This window comes from Barbus barbus (assembly GCF_936440315.1).
Source record: "Barbus barbus genome assembly, chromosome: 5".
Classification (NCBI taxonomy): Eukaryota; Metazoa; Chordata; class Actinopteri; order Cypriniformes; family Cyprinidae; genus Barbus; species Barbus barbus.
In genome coordinates this window covers 27,360,597-27,376,397 of record NC_136733.1, presented here as the reverse complement: position 1 = coordinate 27,376,397, position 15,801 = coordinate 27,360,597, and the positions used below count along the sequence as shown (strand labels likewise).

Here is a 15,801-nt window from a genome sequence, read left to right as displayed (position 1 = left end):
AGCTAATGCATTCCAGTTATTGTTTGCACAGTGATCTTGCAAGATCTCTGGTACTGTTTTCTCAAAACATAACTGCATTACCCAGTAGAGGGGGTGTAGGGTTGTGCATATGTGTATGTATGTGTTTGCAGATAAATATGTTGTGTACACAATTTAATACCTTGTGTGCTGTCAACATTGAACTAGCCAATACGGAAAAACTGCAGACTTGCATCAGCTTTCAGACATACCTGAGCTGCTTATAGTAGTGTGGTGCACAACAGTTTGTGCTAACCTAATATTACTAGAACACAGACACACTCAAAACAAATGTCAGTTACCACAAGATTTGGATCAAAAGACGGACATATCACAAGTTTGGAGCAGCAACAAAATATCAGGACATTTCAATGTGATGATGAAAGAGGGAGAATGCAAGAGGAGGATTAGAGCAGTTAACTTGTCCAGTGTCTACATTTGACACTTTAGAGTTTTTTAAGTTTTGAGCTCCATGTCAATAGACGTGGCTGTGCTGTCTCTCTCTATTGCCCCGTCTCACACACTGTTTCTCCTGAACATCACCTCGGGAAAGCAACGGTCACAACATGATCAACCTACTGTGGAATTTGCACACACTCACAGTTATAGATTCACACGAATACATGAAGAGTTTAGTATATTTTCTCAGGTTCCCCCCAAGACAGAAAACTTCCCATATAGAAGCATGTCCTAAAGACCTAAACTGTTAGGTTTCTGTGCAAATTCCCTGTTTTTCAGTGTATTTCAGTTTGTGCTTTAGGCCAGAGATAGTTGATGCATGTATTTATATCTGTTGTAGTGGGAGTACCTGTCAAATAGAGTCTTACACACTCACAGAAATATCTACAAAGTTCTGGCATGAAACTCTAGTCTAGATGCCGCAATCCGGTAGGTCTAACTCTTTCTGACATAATGACATCATTATCACATGGCACAGCTGATTGGTTCTCTCTTGTATTGGTAGCCAATGAGCTTGCGGCTCAACATTCAAATATATGACTAGTGCTGTAGAAGTTGCAGCGTGCTTCAGAAACCCTCCACCTTCCCCAGCTCCACCTGTATAGATCTTCTACAGGGTAATTCATGTATGCTGTATGGGGGTTATTCCATGTTATATGTGCGGCAGCAGTATTTCTTACATGCTCACAGCAGCATATTGCGGATGTTTTGGCAGTAGCAAGTCTCGGTACAGCAGCAGTAACGGCATAGCAGATCTATTTCGCCAAGACCAAACACATTAACATTGCCATGTACATTACCATGCCAGTCCTTCTGAGAGTTGTCATTACAGAAATGTTTTTTCTGACTTTAGTGTCTTCCAGTGTTTCCTGCAACAGGAAACACTAGCAGAAGTGATATTTTACTCAAGTTGTGAGTTGGCAGGCTGATTTGAATGTGATGAGATAAATAAAATAATGATAACATAACACACTGGACTGCATGCAAAAACAAGCAGAAATGTGACCAATGTAGTGTAGTTGACTAAAAAATTACTCTGATGTCAAACGAACCAGAACACTAAAAGAATCAGAGTTTGGTTTGTTTTGGGGATGTGAATGCTATTTTCCAAACTGTGCCAGAGTATGCAAATGAAAAGGTGATCTGGTGTATGGTTCAAGTCAGATATGATTTGTAGCTCATATGAGCATAACTGTACTAAATTGCAGAAGTAAAACGTTGCTGCTGACAAATGATTTAATAAAACTCTGTGTTGTCACTCATTTTCCTGACAAGCCTGACTGATATACTGCAAGCATAGAAAATGGATATCTCATTTATGCTCATCTTCAGCAGAAATGGACTCCTGTGGTTTTTTGAACATTTATAGTACATTCGCAGCAGATAGACGAAAGTGCCATTCTGTGATGATGCTTTGGAAACAAAAGTAAAGTATAAAAGTGAGGAGAGCAAATGTATTTTGCCATCTTCTCCTGCATTGTGGTTATTAAACAATGGGGGTGAGGGTGAACAGTTGCTGCTTTGATGCAAATGTACTGTGCATGGTTTGGAATTAAAAAAAATTATACACAAGGTTTTGTATAATAAACGCATATTAATGTGTGTGCGTTTATTATATGAATGTAGACTTATTTAACAAGAAGTTCTGTATTTTAAATATTGTGTGTGCATGCAGTATTAAATGGTTAGTTTGCCCAAAAATGAAAATTCTGTCATTAATTACTAACCCGTAAGACCTCCGTTCATCTTCGGAACACAAATTAAGGTATTTTTGATTAAATTTGAGAGCTCTCTGACCCTGCATATACAGCAACACAACTGCAATGTTCCCAGACCCAGAAACGTAGCAAGGGCATCGGTAAAACAGTCCATGTGACATCAGCGGCTCAAATTCAATTTTGCAAAGCTTTTGCAAAGCTATGAAAATACTTTTTGTGCGCAAAGGAAACAAAAATAACATTATTGTAACATTATCGTACCTAACGTAATCAGTATTGTTTATGTTCTGGGGAAAACACGCACATGTGTCGAGGTACTCTCCAAAAATGCGTAAGATAGTAACTCGGGGAGACGAAATGTTGAATAAATTATTTTTGTTTTCGTTGCGCACAAAGTATTCTCGTAGTTGTGTTGCTGTCTATGCAGGGTCAGAGAGCTCTCAGATTTCATCAAAAATATCTTAATTTGTGTTCCGAAGATGAACGAAGGTCTTACGGGTTTGGAATGATATGAAGGTGAATAATTAATGACAGAATTTTCCTTTTGGGGTTAGCTATCCCTTTAAGAAACTAATTTAGTCCTTCTATCACCTTGTAATGCTTACTGTGTTAAATGATTCACTTTGTTTTCTCATTATTTTCCTAGCGTTATAGCAGTGTTTCCTCAACGTTTATTAAGGCATGTTTGAGCACCAGCAGTTATTAATCTCTCTCTCTCTCTCTCTCTCTCTCTCTCTCTCGTGTACATAATTGATAACTAGCTAGACATTAACCTTCAAAGGACGCTGTTAATGTCCACAGACATTTGTTTCCATATTGAAGTGACCATTGTTTCCATGGTAACTCTTTCTCTATACTGGAAATATTGCCATGAAAGTTAATGAACATGAGCTCATTGTGTTTGTTAGTGAAGAAATCTTAAGGACAGACCCATGTGACATTTTTATGTTTGTCTGAGACCGACATCAGCACCAGTGACATCAGTGGAGTAATGAGGACAGAGCTGTTTGTCAGTACCGAAGTGATGTTTTAAGTGTGTGTGTATCTGTGCTGTGATCTGGTTAAAAGCTGTTTAATGTGGTTCAGATCAGAAACGGGCACCTCAATATATGCTACGTGTCGAGATGTGGTGGTGGTGATGAATGGATACTGACAATTTACACAGATGTCATTCACATTGACACTCATGCTTATACACCCTCCTATTTTTAGCTCTCTTTGTGGGTTTTGGAAGCGCCATTTTCTAGACTGTGTGTTTGTTTATTCTGAAGGCTCGGTGGATGTATGCAAAGCTTGTGGGGAGTGAGTGCTGATTGGTCAATTTTTTTCCTCTCTGCCAATAATCTCATTTGCGCTTCGTTTTTTCATTTACTGACTGGAAGCTCATGAAGTTGCAGCTTTAGCTTTGTGTGTGTGTTTTCAGGTTAATCTGTAATTGATGGATTAGTCAGCAGTGAAGATCAACTGTTGGCATTTACAAGAAACATTTACACTAAAAACACCTTAAAACAATATTTAGCTTTTTACATACAAATATATATGGAAAAATATTTAGTATATCAGGAGTAAGCACCCCCTTTTAACATGAATTGCCTATTAGTTCACAGTAACATCAACTGTCCCTTGAAGTCTCAGAAGAATGAAAGATCTCAGTATAGACTTTAGGAAACAAAGTGAAATGCATCATGAACATCAATGACCGTGACCTGCTATAAACAGTGGACACAGATCATCAGTCACGTGTAATCCTTAACTCTGTAACTGTACTGAAAGGCTCTTCAAAACCATGTGGGCTGACAAATGTCTAGGAAAAGTTGTAGTAAAATGGTCCTGACCTTAAGCACAGACTGGAGGAACCACCCAGAAGGTGTCAGATCACATCTCATTACCTCCTCCTAATATAAAATAGGAGATTGTAGATTGTGTAATGTAGGTCATATGTGTACGCTGGCCTTTTCTGTAACTATGAGGTCTATTAGTGTGGAATGTGGGAAGTAGACAGATGCATGTGTGTGAATCAATTTGAATAGCAGGTATGTACTGATTATCTGGATATTGACTGTCCATCTTAATGGTCAAATGACTGCTGTACCCTGTCTTTCCTATTTGCATTGTAAAACAGGTCAGAGTCCTCTGACTCCCTTCTGCTTCCTGTGTGTGTGTGTGTGTGTGTGTGTCTCCTCCTCCTCGGTGTGGAATGCTCAAGGTCTCCTCATTTCTAAACAGATCAAGGCTAAAGTACCAGAACACCACAACTCTGATAACACACACACACACTGACCCTTCACTGCAGTTTTGGGCCTGTTTGGTCAACGCACACATTCCTTTTATTTGGTAAAAGCTAAATATTTATTCTCCTAAAGCACAATGCCCTTGGACACCTCATGTAGTGTGTGGGTGTGCGAGTTACTACTGACAGTTATATTCCGAAATGGCATTCCAATATTTGATCGCACAAATTGTTCACATTTTAATAGATTTTCATATGTAATTAAAACATCGTTATTCAATACTGTGCACTAGGTGTACATTGTGTTTTTCTTTAACTTATGAGCAGCCAGCAATTCCCAACAAGGAAAAACTCAAAAATATGCTGCAATTTGAACTGCTTACTCTACTTATGCGGAGTAATAGATGTTTTAACAAATTGGCCAGAGGGTGAAATTGTCGAGACATCTAATCAAAGTCATCTCTACTCCAGCCCTGCTCGTACTAGTTTAGGTCTCTGCATCCAAACCAGTAAAGCGGAGCATTTTCTGCGATTATGTGCAAACAAGAATGTTTGTGTGCTTGAAAGTACTGTCCCTCCTCTCAGTGTAGGTGACAGGCAGAACAGGTTTCCTCTGCTGGTGTGTGGAGCATTTCCCTGAACGAAATTGTAGGCGAGTGAGTGTATGATCATATCAGTGGAATCATAAGGACCACGCCCTGTTCTCTATTCTAAATTCTTTTGACTGTAGATCAGGATTACTATTGCCTCATGTAATGCAACTAATATAATTCTACCCTGTACTCTGTCTGGATTTCCGAAACCCATCAAAACCATGAAGAAATAGGTTTTTCACATACAACAAATAACACCCCGAATATAGCCTAATAATATGTATTAATGCTGTAATTATGATGACACAGCTTAGTTTCAAACTCTTTATTAATAAAAGCCTGGGGTATGTATTTATTGTCTATATAAAATGAACCACAATTCATATTGTGACTCTAGAATTGTATGTATGTATGTATCAGTGGCATGCGGTGGTATTTTAAAATGAGGAGGCAGTTTTATGTGTGTGTGTGTGCCCCTGTTACACTTAATATTGTCACATTTTCCTGGGAGAACAAATATAATTATATTGTATTTTATTAATATTATTTTGTATTTTAATTTAATAATTTTAATACTAATTATACATTTCATAGTGTTTTTATGCATTTTTATATTTATTCCAAAATAATAACTAAAGGCAGTAACAATTTGAACAATATTCTGGAAACAATAAGGTTTCATTAGTTAACTACTTTAGTTAACATGAGCTAAGAATAAACAATAGCCTACTTCTATAGCATTTATTAATCTTAGTTAATATGAATTGCAACATTTACTAATGCATTATTAAAATTAAAAGTTGTGTTTGTTAACATTAGTTTATGCACTGTGAACTAACAATGAACTGTATTTGTATTAACTAATATAAACAAAGATTAACAGGCTAAATACTGTAATAAATGTTCATTGTTTGTTCATGTTATATTAAATGACACCTTATTGTAAAATGTTACCAACATTTTTTATTTGTGAACTGATGTTCAGCTGTTTTGAAGTCAACTTATTTTCGGGTCATCATTGTCATAAAAGCAAACACTGCCACAGACACGAAGATATACAGTGCCCTCCAAAAGTATTGGAACAGAAAGGCCAATTCCTTTATTTTTGCTGTAGACTGTAAATATTTGGGTTTAACATCAAAAGATGAACATGAGATTAGCGATTAACGTTTAAGCTTTTATTTACAGGTATTTTCATCTGGATATGATACACAACTTAGAAGATAGCACCTTTTGTTTGAACCCACCCATTTTTCATGTTACCAAAAGAATTTGGACCATGTGACTGACAGGTGTGTTTTGTTGCCCTGGTGTGTCCTATTAATTGATTATTCAAACAATAAATAGCACTGAATGTCTGCGCTCAGTTTCAGATCCGTGCAGACTGCATTTATAGTTAGTTAGACGTGTAGCCAACATGAAAACCAGAGAGGTGTCTATGGGTGAAAAACGAGCAATTGTGAAGCTGAGAAAATATGAAAAATCAATCAAACCATTGCACAAACACTGGCAATAGCAAGTACAACCATTTGGAATCTCCTGAGGAAGAAAGAAACCACTGGTGTACTAAGTAACACCTCAAACGGGTAGATCAAGGAAAACATCTGCAGTTGATGACAGAAACATTGTGACAGCTGTAAAGAAAGACCCTAAAACAACTGTTAGTGACATCAGCAACAACCTCCAGAGGGCAGGAGTGAAGGTATCACAATCTACTGTTCGCAGAAGACTTCATGAACAAAAGTACAGAGGCTACACCAGAAGATGCAAACCACTCATTAGCAAGAAGAATAGGAGACGAGCCTCAAAAATTCTGGGACAAGGTTTTATGGACTGATTTTATGGACCAAAGTGATGGAAAGGCTAAAGTTTGGAGAAAGAAAGGATCTGCTCATGATCCCAAACATACAAGCTCATCTGAAACACAGTGTACACAGGTGTACATTATAGTACACATTACACAAGTAATGTAATGGCTTGGGCTTTCATCGCTTCTTCTGGGACAGGCTCATTAATCTTCATTAATGATGTAACACATGATGGCAGCAGCAAAATTAACTCAGAAGTCTACGGAAATATTTTGTCTGACAATTTACAGAAAGATGCAACCAAACTGATTGGGAGATCCTTCATCATGCAGCAAGATAATGACCCAAAACATAGTCCCAAAACAACAAAGGAGTTCATCAGGGGCAAGAAGTGGAAGGTTTTAGACTGGCCAAGTCAATCTCGACACTTAAACCCTGTAGAGTATGCATTTTACCTGCTAAAGAAGAGACTGAAAGGAGTAACCCCCCAAAACTGAAAGAGGCTGCGGTGAAAGCCTGGAAAAGCATCACAAAAGAAGAATGCAAAAGTTTGGTGATGTCAATGGGTCACAGGCTTGATGCAGTTATTGAAAGCAAAGGATTTGCAACTAAATATTAAGTCTTTTTCACTTTAATCTATGTTAATTCTATCTGTTCCAATACTTTTGGTAACATGAAAAATGTTCCAACAAAAGGTGCTATCTTCTAAGTTGTGTTGTGTATCAGATATAGATGAAAATCCCTGTAAATAAAAGTTGAAATGTTAATCTCTCATCTCATATTCATCTTTTGATGTCAAACCCAAATGTTTTCAGTCTAAAATAAAGGAATTGGCCTTACTGTTCCAGTACTTTTGGAGGGCACTGTATCTTTAATTTCATCACACTGAATGCTCACTCAAAACTGACGGTCATCACATTTTCAGACCATTTCCAGTTTTATTTTGACGTGACACAAAGCAGTGGTATCTAAGCAGGAGAGTTGTTTACTTTTATAATTAGTCAATAACACCATAATTTTCTTCATTCAGGCCGAGAGCTCGCACAAAAACAAGAGGCGGGATTTATCACAGGAACCAATCACATCCAATCATAACCGATCATATCGAATTATAGCGCGATGGAAGCATTGCCTCCTCTCACGTGACTTTCCCCCATTCATTTCAATGAGCCTCCAGAAAAGTTATATATATATTTAATCGCGATTAATAGCATGATTGTCATGCATTAACTCATGATTAATCGCAACTTAATCACACATTTTTATCTGTTCTAAATGTACCTTAAATGAATACTTTTCAAGTTTTTAATACTCTAATCAACATGGGTATAGACAAATATGAATGCTTTATGCAAATGTATGTTTATTATTAGTGAAACCATAGTCAACAGAGCATGAAGACTAGACATGTTTCGAAGGTCTAGATGTTTTTCAAAGAACTTGTTCATGTCTATTAGACACATGAAAAAAAGAACATAGAAATACCAGGTTCCCATTACTTCTCTTTCTTTGCTCTGAGCAGTTTACTTCTGCTATTAATCTTAATATTTTATTCAAATGTTTTCTCATAATTAATACTTTACACAAATAAATAATAACAACAAAGAAAGAAAATAAAGAAAAATAATAACACGAAAACAGAGAAATTATTATAACAATTAATAAAAAAGAAAATAACAATAAATAAGAAATAATAAAAATAATAGCAATAAATAATTAATAAAAAAAGAAAGAAAGCAAGGAAGCAAGAAAGAAATAGACTAACAAGAAAGAAAGAGGAAAAAAAAGAAAGAAAGAAGGAATTACAGGGCAGTGAATCAATAGAAATGTGTATCAAATACTTATTTGCCCCACTGTATATATGTTTATGGAGATGAAAACTAAAAAACAGCTATCAGCGTGAACCATAGGCACTGATCACGTTATTATTGCAGTCTAGAGTGCATATTCAGTTCATGAGTAGCCTAACCTCTCCGCTCGGATCACAGGTGGATTTCCCTCACTATATGAGTGAGAGAGAGCGCCGCCGGTGCGTCCAGTTTTATGTGAACAAAACTGGATGCTCTCCCTCTCTCTCTCAGATATTACAAGTGCGTGTTATGCAGTGTGAACAGTGGGCACCGACCGGCAGAAACATGAATCTGCACCTATGGCATGGAGGACGAAACAAAACCTTGTCAGAGCCACAATGCGGCGCAGAAGTGTGCAGTGTGTGCTTGCCGCACGTCTGCATTTGAAACAACGAACCTGAGCGTGCAAAAGATGCGATGTGAATGGCTATTTTTTTGTGTGGGGCTCCGTTTCTATGATGAGAGGAGTAGAAAGCTTGAGAAACTGAGACTCCAGGTAATAAGTATCTCACAGAAGTGAGTACACCCCTCACATTTTTGTAAATATTTTATTATATCTTTTCATGTGACAACATTGAAGAAATGACACTTTGCTACAATGTAAAGTAGTGAGTGTACAGCTTGTATAACAGTGCAAATTTGCTGTCCCCTCAAAATTACTCAGCACACAGCCATTAATGTCTAAACTGCTGGCCACAAAAGTGAGTACACCCCTAAGTGAAAATATCCAAATTGGGCCCAAAGTGTCAATATTGTCTGTGGCCACCGTTATTTTCCAGCACTGCCTTAACCCTCTTGGGCATGGAGTTCACCAGAGCTTCACAGGTTGCCACTGGAGTCCTCTTCCACTCCTCCATGACGATATCCCGGAGCTGGTGGATGTTAGAGACCTTGCGCTCCTCCACCTTCCATTTGAGGATGCCCCACAGATGCTCAATAGTGTTTAAGTCTGGAGACATGCTTGGCCAGTCCATCACCTTTACCCTCAGCTTCTTTAGCAAGGCAGTGGTCATCTTGGAGGTGTGTTTGGGGTCGTTATCATGTTGGAATAATGCCCTGCAGCCCAGTCTCTGTCATGTTGGCATTCAAGGTTCCCTCAGTGAACTGTAGCTCCCCAGTGCTGGCAGCACTCATGCAGCCCCAGACCATGACACTCCCACCACCATGCTTGACTGTAGGCAAGACACACTTGCCTTTGTACTCCTCACCTGGTTGCCGCCACACACGCTTGACACCATCTGAACCAAATAAGTTTATCTTGGTCTCATCAGACCACAGGACATGGTTCCAGTAATCCATGTCCATAGTCTGCTTGTCTTCAGCAAACTGTTTGCGGGCTTTCTTGTGCATCATCTTTAGAAGAGGCTTCCTTCTGAGACGACAGCCATGCAGACCAATTTGATGCAGTGTGCGGCGTATGGTCTGAGCACTGGCAGGCTGACCCCCCCCTCCCCCCCCCCCCCCCCCCACACTTTCAACCTCTGCAGCAATGCTGGCAGCACTCATACGTCTATTTTCTAAACGCGCTGCAACTTCAGAAAACACATGCAAATAGAAAAAGCACCAGCAAATCAAGAAAACATCATCAGTTTGACAGCAGATGGTGCAAATGCTCACAACACAAACAAATAAAGAAACACTGCAAATGCTCACAATACAACCAAATAAATTTTATTTGCAGTGCGTTTCTTTTTTTGATTTGGTGGGAGCATTTGCAGCGTGTGTGTTGTCAAATTGACGAAAGTTGTTTTCGTCAGGGATGCGCGGTATACCGGTACTGGAAAAATACCGGTATATATTATATTTCAAACGGTACGATATCATAATTTTGCTCAATTCGGTATTCCATACGCTGCAGTTGCGAAATGCACCTGTAGGTGGCAGTGCTTCCCAAATTGCTGCGCAACCGGTAAAATGTCACAACAGAACAACGCGATGGATCAAACAGATTAAACTATCAACGCACCCGAAATTAATAAACAAAGAGAACAGTAGAAGTGAAATATGGCATTACTTTGGATACAAAACAGATGACAAAGGTGAACGAACTGACCATACTGCACCTGTATGCAAGCGTTGCTATAAATCATGCGTTTCCACAGAGACAACACATCAAACCTTTTTAAGCACTTGTCACTTGCTCATCCTGATCTTTTCAGGTGAGTGCATCATTCATAAATTCAGATTTAATTTGAACTTTTATTTACAACTGATCAACGCACATACAGATGTGATACAGTAAGATCAAACGTGCATGTGAGACGCTAGAACCAGTGAAGTTTTGGTCATTTCACGAGTTCACACTTACATATATTTAGCACGAGTTACGTAATGCGTATTTGGCGAGTATGGTAATACGTAGTTGGCGTGCTGTCCTGAGGAAGGGCTCTGAGCTCGGGAATGGCCCGAACCCAGATTATCCCCCGTGGTATGGTGAGAACTTAGTGATATTGGTGGAGAAGGGGTGGTGGAGGGATGCTGATAGACCGTCAAATGAGTGGAGGTATGTCAGCTGTATTTATGTCCGTGAGTTGATTGACTTGATTGCGTACCACTTGTGTTTAATTAGGCTAAGTATCTGACGTGCTCCTCCCGAACTTTAATAAAACATCATATAATATATACACTTGCATTTCATACAATCGAATATTAATTGGATTTGAATTGAGCAATAATTTTGCTATATTCATTTTAGTATCAATTATATGAAGGGAATATTTCTGCCGCGCTGTCGACCGCTAATAAGAAGCAGCAGAGAGAGTGCGATTTATTTCATGCTTTTTCTTTGGCTGAGTCTGAAATCTGAAAACAATCTGAGAAAGAGAAATAATAATGTGATTTTGAATATTATTTTGACTGTTAGAATAACACTTTACAATAAAGCAAACTTCAGTTGTATTTTTTTCTTCAAACTCAGTCAAAATGTAACCTATGTTCCCGGTAGGTCAGACATTTTGTTTGCACTGAAAAGATAAGAAGATTTGAATATATTTAGGGCCCAAGCCAGTAAGGCGCAGGGCCCTATTGTTCTTCTAAGGATTATTAGGGCCCAAGCCAGTAAGGCGCAGGGCCCTATTGTTCTTCTAAGGATTATTATTTTTTTTTTATTTTTTTTTTATTTTTATTTTTTTTTTTATTTCAATCATCCGGGCACTTTTGGGGGCCTTAACGTGCCCGAAAACTCTCGAAAATTGGCACGCACGTTGGAACCTGCGGCCATTAGGACGCCGCTGAGGCTGGGACCCGGGCGTGGCACAGGGGCTCTACGGCGCCCCCTGGAAAATTGTCAGAAAGCTTGATGTATAGCTCACACATACTTGCACGTATTCATATGAAACTCGGTACACATATAGAACTCATTGAGCCGAACAACTTCCGCGCAGCATGTCATAGGCTCCGCCCAACAGGAAGTCGGCTATTCAGGGCTGTTTAAAAAGCGCATGCTCTGGAATTTGATATACTCCTCTGAGGATTTCCATACGATTGCCACCAAACTCGGTGAACATGATCTCAAGACATTGGGGACGCTAAATTGCGAAGATATTTTTGATATGTCGAACGGTTTGCCCGTGGCGAGGCGATGAAGTTATGGCGAAAAATGAGACACAGGAAATGCCTAATAACGTCCACATACATTGTATGATGTAGATCAAACTTCATTGATTTGTTCGTTGTGTGATGCCGATCGGATAGATGTGACTATTATGACTGAAAGTTATAGCGCCACCAACTGGCTGCAGGAAGTGTGTCGTTTTCAAAATGATTTGAATTCAGCATCTTATTTTTACTCGATTTGCTTCAAACTTCACCAGAATAATGTCAAAACACGGCCGATGTAAAACTGTGAAGGGAATATTGATATCTAAAATTATGTTACCATGGCAACGTGTCAAAGTTGAAAATTCGTTTCTGGTGATTTTGAGGCAGATAACATGTTTAGAATGTCATGAAACTCAACACACATATCAGTATTAATGATAGTTAGACACTGGAAAAAGCTCATAAACGGGCGTGGAAGAGGCACTCTATAGCGCCACCTTTTGTCAAAAATGGGGGGGTTAGTTTTAGCTACAGACACCAAACTTGGTACATAAATTGTTCTTATTAATCCGGACAACTTTCTAATTTACAGTCATTAGCTACGACCAACAGGAAGTCGGCTATATTTATTTTAATGTGGGGTTTTTTTTAAAACGGGCTGTAAACAAATTAATACTCCTCCAAGCAGAAACACGGAAATCACACCAAACATTTTTTATCATGATGCCAAAATACTGACGATGCTAAATTGCGGACGGATTTAGGATATCTTGAACGATGATTTAATGGCAATTTATTAAAGTTACAGTAAAAAAGATAATTTTTATTTTTTTTTATCTTTTAAGAGCAGCTTCCAAACACTTCATAAAAAATTACATACACAGAACAATACAGTCTGAGGATATGTGATTAATTTCATGAATTTACAATACACTATGCTTAGGAGAAAATTTAAAAACTATCAGAGAGTTGATATAATGCTTCTGAGTGAGAGATCCCTGCCAGCCTGCATCTGAGTGAGGGGTGGGGGTGGGGTGGGCTGTGAGTGACTGTGAGTGACTGTGTGGATTGAGCCAGTGGGTGAGAGAGAGAAAGAGAGAGAGAGGTTCTGTTTTTTTTAAATCTTTAAAAAATGCTTATAAATCATTAAAGATTTTGATAACACTTTATAATAAGGTCTCAATTCTTAACATTAGGAAATGCATTAATTAACGTGAACTAACAATGAAAAATATATTTTTACAGCATGTTAATTCTTCCATGATAGTATGAACTAACAAAGAACAATTTTTTTAAAGCATTTATTAATCTTTTTAATGTTAGAAAAATAATCATGTTCAAAAGATTAACTTTAAAATGTAATAATATATTAACACATTTTGGAATTAATATTCATCAACATTAAATGGTATATGATTATATATATATAATGATAGCTACAGACACCAAACTCGGTACATAAATTGTTCTTATTAATCCGGACAACTTTCTAATTTACAGTCATTAGCTACGACCAACAGGAAATCGGCTATTTTTTTTTTTATGTGTTTTTTTTTTTTTTTTAAACGGGCTGTAAACAAATTCATACTCCTCCCAAGCAGAAACCAACAATTCACACCAAACATTTTTTCACATGCTTCCAAGATACTGAAGATACTACATTGCGGACGGATTTAGGATATCTTGAATGGTGATTTAATGGCAATTTATTAAAGTCACAGTAAAAAATAACACTTTTCTTTTTTTTTATCTTTTAAGAGCAGCTTCAAAACACTTCATAAAAAATTACATACACAGAACAATACAGTCTGAGGATATGTTATTAATTCATGAATTTACAATACACTATGCAGAGGAGAAAATTTTAAAACTATCAGAGAGTTGTTTCACTGCTTCTGAGTGAGGGGTGGGGGTGGGGGTGGGGGTGAGTGACTGTGTGGATTGAGGCAGTGGGTGAGAGAGAGAAAGAGAGAGAGAAAGAGAGAGAGGGTCTGTTTTTTAAAATCTTTTAAAAATGCTTATAAATCATTAAAGATTTTGATAACACTTTATAATAAGGTCTCAATTCTTAACATTAGGATATGCATTAATTAACGTGAACTAACAATGAAAAATATATTTTTACAGCATGTTAATTCTTCCAGGATAGTATGAACTAACAAAGAACAATTTTTTTTTAAAAGCATTTATTAATCTTTTTAATGTTAGAAAAATAATCATGTTCAAAAGATAAACTTTAAAATGTAATAATATATAAACACATTTTGGAATTAATATTGATCAACATTAAATGGTATATAATTATTAATGATTATATATATATATAATGATAGCTACAGACACCAAACTCGGTACATAAATTGTTCTTATTAATCCGGACAACTTTCTAATTTACAGTCATTAGCTACGACCAACAGGAAATCGGCTATTTTTTTTTAATGTTTTTTTTTTTTTTTAACGGGCTGTAAACAAATTCATACTCCTCCAAGCAGAAACCAAAAATTCACACCAAACATTTTTTCACATGCTTCCAAGATACTGAAGATGCTACATTGCGGACCGATTTAGGATATCTTGAATGGTGATTTAATGGCAATTTATTAAAGTTACAGTAAAAAAGAACACTTTTTTTTTTTTTTAATCTTTTAAGAGCAGCTTCCAAACACTTCATAAAAAATTACATACACAGAACAAGACCGTCTGAGGATATGTGATTAATTTCATGCATTTACAATACACTATGCAGAGGAGAACATTTTTAAACTTATCAGAGATCTCCTGTCACTGCTTCTAATGTGTGCGGTGGGTGACTGGGTGAGTGACTGACTGTGTGAGTTCAGTGAGTGTGGAGGGGGAGAGAGAGAGAGAGAGAGAGAGAGAGAGAGAGAGAGAGAGAGAGAGAGAGAGGGTCTGTTTAAACTTCTCAATAAAATCCTTAAAAAACTGCTTATAAAGCATTAAAGGTTTTGATAACACTTTATAATGAAGTCTCATTTGTTAACAGTAGGGAATGCATTAATTAACATGAACTAACAATGAAAAATATATTTTTTACAGCATGTTAATTCTTCATTGATAGTATGAACTTACAATGAACTAACAATGAACAAAATATTTTTAATATTAGAAAAATAGTCATGTTCAAAAGATAAAACTTTAAAATGTAATAATATATTAACACATTTTGGAATTGATTTTGATCAACATTAAATGGTATATATTTATTAATGATGTAAATTAACAACAGTTAAATAATGTTGTTTTTAACATTGGTTAATTCACAAATAACATTAAATATTAACAATATATTTTTTACTTTATTCATTTGTGTTAGAAAAAATTATTCACGTTAGTTAATGGAAAAATAAATCATTAAAAAATGCTTATAAATCATTAAAACCTTTGGTAACTATAATAATTTCTCATTTTTTAGCATTAGTAAATGCATTAACTAACATGAACTACCAATGAAAAATATATTTTCACAGAATTTAAAGTTTTATATGTTGTTCTGTGTGTGTGTGTTTCACAGAGTTGATGGTTTGGATTAACCCTTTAATTGCCGTATCCCTTAAAACCAAACTG

At 36.9% G+C, this 15,801-nt stretch overlaps 1 protein-coding gene across 3 annotated transcripts in view; it reads left to right on the top strand.

Annotated features, from left to right (window-relative positions):
• LOC306870414 (spectrin beta chain, non-erythrocytic 1-like) overlaps positions 1–15,801 on the top strand; it is a gene marked incomplete at its 5' end in the record, with an annotated part of 133,084 nt that overhangs the window by 57,592 nt on the left and 59,691 nt on the right. The window lies entirely within an intron of this gene.